Raw genomic sequence first — 6,000 nt, forward strand, 5'->3', positions numbered from 1 at the left:
TTTGCTTTTTGAAATCTTTGAATTGTCGCTTTGGCTAAATAAATAATTATGATTTTACAGTGACCTGTGATCCTATTTTAATATCAAGTGTTCTAAACCTTTGATATTTGACAAACTTCCCAAAATCAAATTTCAAATTCCAAAATTAAGCCTCTTTGCCCTCAACTAACTTTTGGCCTTTGGTATGTAAAACTCATACAAGAAGCATTGTCAAATAGGAAGTGGTGTCTCACTTTCTTTGAGTTATATATATAAATATTTTATTAATATGTGTTCCCAAGTTGTATGAGATTCTCAAATTTCTGATATGTCTTGGTATATGTTATCAATAAAAATTATGATTATTTGTTAAGTTGTTGTATGCCATAAAAATAACCATTTTTTTTTGTCAATCATAGCCTTATTCATGGTTTTTTCCTCGTTCATATAGTGGCAAGGAAAAAAAATCATGATCACAGTTACTGTAAGCACTTTTCCATCCACAGACAATTATTATTTTACTTTGATTTTTCTTAAAAAGTGGTTTACAATTGGCTACAGTCCAAAATTTGCTTCTGCTTCAAGGAAATTCATGGAAAGGACCCTGACAAGTACTCCTGCATATCGGTTTCTGAAAACTTTGGAGATGATACTATTGGACTAGGTAAAAACTTCCAGGACTAACTGAAAGGCTGATGTATTCATGAGGATTGCTAAGCCGACATCAAGCAGATCAAGAGTTAATTGCAGGCACTAAACTGATAGAGGACTAAAATGGTTGATCTTTTTAATGACTTTTTTGTTTGAAACATTGCTGATTCTTTCTATGTTTTGTTTTCCAGAGTCAAGAAAACGTATTTTTTTCTTGTGAGCTATTTTTAGCGTTTCACAACTGAGTAAATGTGGAGGCTAACGTCATTCCATCTTGGATGCTTATCTGCCATGTTAACTTTTTTTTTTTTTTTTTTTGCCATGTTAACTTTTGATTAACTCCAGTCTTGGAAATGCTGTCAAGATTTCTACTTTATTTACTGTTCTTTGTGTAAGCCAAGACAATCTTGATGTTATCATAAACACGTGCTTATCATAAATCCTGCCCTTAAGAAAATTATAGGCTATGATGCTCATAGCGTCCTTGCCTTTTCCTGATAATCCACTTTCACTGTCTTGCACATTTCTGCTGGGGGACATCTCCTTTTCCCTGCATTGTATAAGCCTTGGGGCTGGGGGCTAGTGGTGCAGAGTCTACCTGTCTTGCTGCTGCCCAAGACCATGCTTCTATCTGTCAGTTCCCCAATAAATTACCTTTTACTGATAAATTAGGTGTGTCTGTCTCATTCTTTGGTTTCTCTGTTCCTTCAGCTTTGGGGGTTGCTTTGCATATACAGCTCTTTCATGAAACAATTGGAGATCCGGCCAGGAGGAGTCCAGGAACGAAAGTATGGGCAAGAGGAAGGAATCACAGGCAAGGGAAATCTCAGGGTGGCCCTCCTCATCTACGTGGGGTGTTCCCCATTTGCTAGATGCCTGTGGAACACCACTTGGGTAGCGGGCTGCACTGAGTATGCCAGAGAGCCTAGAACGCTTGGTAGTAGAAAACTACATGACCCACGGGGTAGGGAAAGCTGCTGGGCAGCGACGACAATGGGTTGGCCGCTATTATGGGCTGTGCGAGAGGCCTTGGAAGTACAGTTAGTGCGTGACGTGAAGGTATGAAAGCTAGAGTTAGAAAGGGATATGAGGACCTGCATGCTCATATTAGCGTCTGGTTGGCAGATAAGCTCAAAACTCAAGAGGCACAATTAGAAACTCTAGCCTGACACTTTGTGTGGCTGGGAAGGTGAAAACTGCACCGGCTGAATGTGTGAGCTGTCCTAGCTCAACTGGACTGGGACGCCAAGACCTGGAGTCCTAGGGCAGTGACTTGTGAGTCAGATGAAGACATAGAGGTTATCTTAGAGGAGGAGGAGGATTATCCTCTCCTTTTGAGTGCAAGACCACTCATGCAGTGGAAAGCAAAAGCTCAACAGGTGCAGCCGGGCAATAATGGACAGCCTTCTCAGGACAGCTGAACTATGAGAGTCTATCTCGAAAGGATTATTGGACATAGTAAAAACTTGTAAAGAGCTGTGAAGAGAAAGCTTACCCACAGGGATGGTGTAACGGTGGAACACAGGTGGAGATGGCATCTCCCCAGCAGGGAGTAAAGATGAAAACATGAGCAATGTCACCACTCATCCTGCGTGGAGACGGTGTTTGTGTGATGCGAGGATTGTCCATGGCAATCCTAGTTTTGTGGACTCGATGATCATGGCCGTGAGAGACGCCTGGCCAAGCGAAGTCCACTTCCCTGGTCAGACCCTGGAACGGTTATCTCTGGAGGAAGCACAGAGCAATTTAAGGGAGTTGAACATGTGACAGGCCACATATGCCCCGCAATTTGCAGGAGCAGACATGGCTGAGCTTACTGCAATAATGAAAAATAAGTTGTTACAAACTGCCCCTGCGGTTGCCACGGCCCGCTCCTATCCCTCTCACGTCCTCCTATGGGACAAGATGTGTATGAAGTGCGGGAAACTAGCTGATCTTGGAAAAACTGAAAAGGGAAGGATAAGGTCCCGCTGGTTACCAAGGGAAAAGGAAAAAAGATGATGCCAAGTCCATAATATGAAAAAAGGCAGGTCTAAGTGGCCCACTTAGGGTTACCAGGAAACAAATGTGTTATGACTGGATCTCAGCTAGGATAGACAAAGAAAAGATAGCTCGACAACTCCATGCCACATTAGTGGGCCTTTGGAAAGACCTGAATGGTTCGGGCCCCTTCCCAGCACCTGCCAGAAGAGGAGGAAGGAGGAGAGGAAACTCCTCGTGAAAGAACTCCAACCTCTGTTCCAGGGGTGGATTCCTCTCCAGCCTAGAGACTAGGAGTCGGGCTGGGGTTGTCTGCACCTTCAAGCAATAGGGGGTGACTGGAGGCCCCATGTGGAGCTCACAATTTATCGGAATCCAAGAAACAGGGAGAGGACCTTAGCTTTAGTGGACACAGCTGCAGAATGCACCCCAATTCACGGAAGCCCATAAAGACGTCCTGGTAAGTGGGCAGCTGTAGTTGGTTACAGGGGATGAACAAGCCGAGTCAAACAACCTTCTCTCTTTGGTATTGAGTGGAGTCTCCCACTTACTAGACTGTCTTTATGTCACTTATTCCAGAAAACATCTTGGTTATGTACATCCTTTTAGGATGCACTTTACAAACCTCTGTGGGAAAATTCTGCCTACATATCTGGGCAGTAAAAGTTGTTTTAAGAGGGGAAGCAAAATGGCACTCTGTACACCTTCCTCCCCCACAGCATGTTATTAATGTGAAACAATATTGTCATCGGGTGGAACAGAAGAAATCACAGCCACCATACAGCCAGCCCAGAGTCCCTTCAGCAGCCCTGCATGGCTGCTAAGGAAACTTGATGGCACCTGGCACGTGGTGGTGGACTACAGGGAATTGAATCAGGAGGTTCCCACGGTACACACTGCTGTGCCTGAAATAGCTCAAGCGATAGAACAGCTAACGCATGCAAACCACAGGCACTTGTCCCGCCGAGTTAGATTGACCAATGCCTTCTTCACCACCACTGTACACCCTGACTCACAGAATCAGTTTGCCTGTACTTGGAACGGCTGACGGTGGACATTCCAAGTGTTGCCCCAGGGTGAAGTATATAGCCACACTATTTGTCATGGAATAATTGCTAGAGATTTAACTCTGTGTCCACCACCTCCCACTGTTAAACAGTTTCATTGCATTGATGATGTTATGCTAACTGCTGAGGACTTGTCATTGCTACAGCAACACCTCCATGCCTTGTGCGCCCTTCTGCAACCCAGAGGATGGACCATCAATCTGCGGAAGACACCAGGCACGGGACCAGCTGTAAAGTTCCCGGGGGTCACTCAGCTGGGTAAGACTCGCCTTATCCCAGGTGCAGTCATTGACAAAATACAACAATTTTCCATGCCTAAAATAGTTAAAGAGTTACAAAGTGTCTTAGGTCTTTTGGGATATTGATGGACTTTTATCCCATATTTAGCTCAATGTTGGCATTCCCTATACTGACTAGGAAAGAAGGGGTCTAGTTGGCTCTTGGATAAAGAACAAGAGGAAGCATTTGTGAAAGTTAAAATACTAGTGGCTCAGGCACAAGTTTAGGTTCTCCGCTTCCTGGGCTACCAACATCCTTAGACGACGCCATAAACACAGGGGGAGCAGTTGGGCCCTCTGGCAAGTCCAGCATGGAAGAGCAATTCCCCCGGGGTTCTGGTCACAACTATGGAAGGGTGCTGAAACCTGCTATTGCCCTACCAAACAACAGCTCTGGGGGTATGTAAGACCTTGCAGTAAGTTGAACCCATAACTGCTGCTTTGCTGGTACCAGTAAAGACAGGTCTGCCTATTAAAGGCTAGATAGGAAGGTTGTTTTCCAGGCTTGTATTAGCTATTGCTCAAGCCCCGCTTTACAAAAGTGGCATGCGTACCTGCAGCGAGGTTGTGCCTGCTGCGTGAGCCCCTTGAACCCTAGGGCCAGCACACCATGAGACCAGTGCCTACCCTCTTGCAGAGCACCCACAGGAGCCATCTCCAGTGGTACACAAAGGCATGGCCCCCAGTCCTGAAAATTCTTGGTACTCGGATGGGTCGAGCCACAGTCACCCCTGTGTATGGACAGCAGTGGCTGTACGACCTCAGACAGATAGTATCCCGTTGAGGTGGGAATGCAGCAAAGCTGTCAATGGGCAGAACTCTGGGTCGTGTGGTTAGTTGGCACTCATGAACCATGGCTATAGTTCTCTGCACAGATAGCTGAGTAGTATTTAAGGGCTTTCCAACTTGGCCTGCCCAGTGAGCCTGAGATGACCAGCATGAGCTTAAAAACCCCTACGGGAAGCTGTCAGGTGGAGAAACATTTGGGAGTGGCTACAAGAACCCACTGTGAGCTTAATAGTGTATCATGTGTCAGCACACGGGTCAGATTCCCCTCGGTAATATGGAGGCAGATACCTTAGCAAAAATGAGAACACTGGCTCCCTTGCAGTCACCTGTGCTGGCTGGCTTGGTACATAAACACAGTGGGCGTCACCGTGCACAAGCGGGCTGGCAGACAGCAAGGGTGCAGGACTGCCCCTCCGCTGCACGGATCTAGTGGCAGCAGTGACAGACTGGTTAGGGCGCTTCCGCCTGCACTCACACTGTACCCCACATACACCGAGAGACATGCATCAGACAGCCACCCCTGCGACAGTCTGGCAGGTAGATCACATCGGATCTCTGACCTAGGCTTGGGACAAAAGCATGCACTAACGTGGGTACTGCCATGGGCTTGTTGCAGGCCTTCCCTTGCCAAATGGCAAACCATTAAGGGCTTGGAACAACGCATTGTCACATATGGGTATCTTTAAAGAATTGATAGTGACTGAGGTACACATTCCACTGGACATGATGTCCAAGATTGGGCACATGAAAGGGACATAGACTGGAGATTTCCCTTCATTGAAAGGAAAAATGGAGGCTGGGCGTGGTGGCCTACGCCTGTAATCCCAGTACTATGGGAAGCCCAGGTGGGAGGATCACTTGAGGCCAGGAGTTCAAGACCAGCCTGAGCAACATAGTGAGACCCCCATCTCTAAAAAAAAAAAAAAATAGAAAAATTAGCTGAGTGTTGTAGTGCAAACCTGTAGTCCCAGCTACTTTGGTAGGCTGAGGCAGGAGGATCACGTGAGCCCAGGAGTTTGAGGCTACAGTGAGCTATGATTACACCACTGCACCCCAGTCTGGGTGACAGAGCAAGATCCTAAGATAAAAATAAAAAAAAAAATCCGCTAGAAAAAAAGTGGTATTTTAAAGACACAACTGAGAGCAGATTGGCACCACACCAATGGCTCAGGACCACCGCAGAGGATGGTCCACCAACCATAGTTGCAAAGAAAGTTCAACCAGACGCATTTATACCAGACCTCATAAAAGGCCAA

This window comes from Eulemur rufifrons, chromosome 1 (genome assembly GCF_041146395.1).
Source record: "Eulemur rufifrons isolate Redbay chromosome 1, OSU_ERuf_1, whole genome shotgun sequence".
In the NCBI taxonomy this organism is placed as follows: domain Eukaryota; kingdom Metazoa; phylum Chordata; class Mammalia; order Primates; family Lemuridae; genus Eulemur; species Eulemur rufifrons.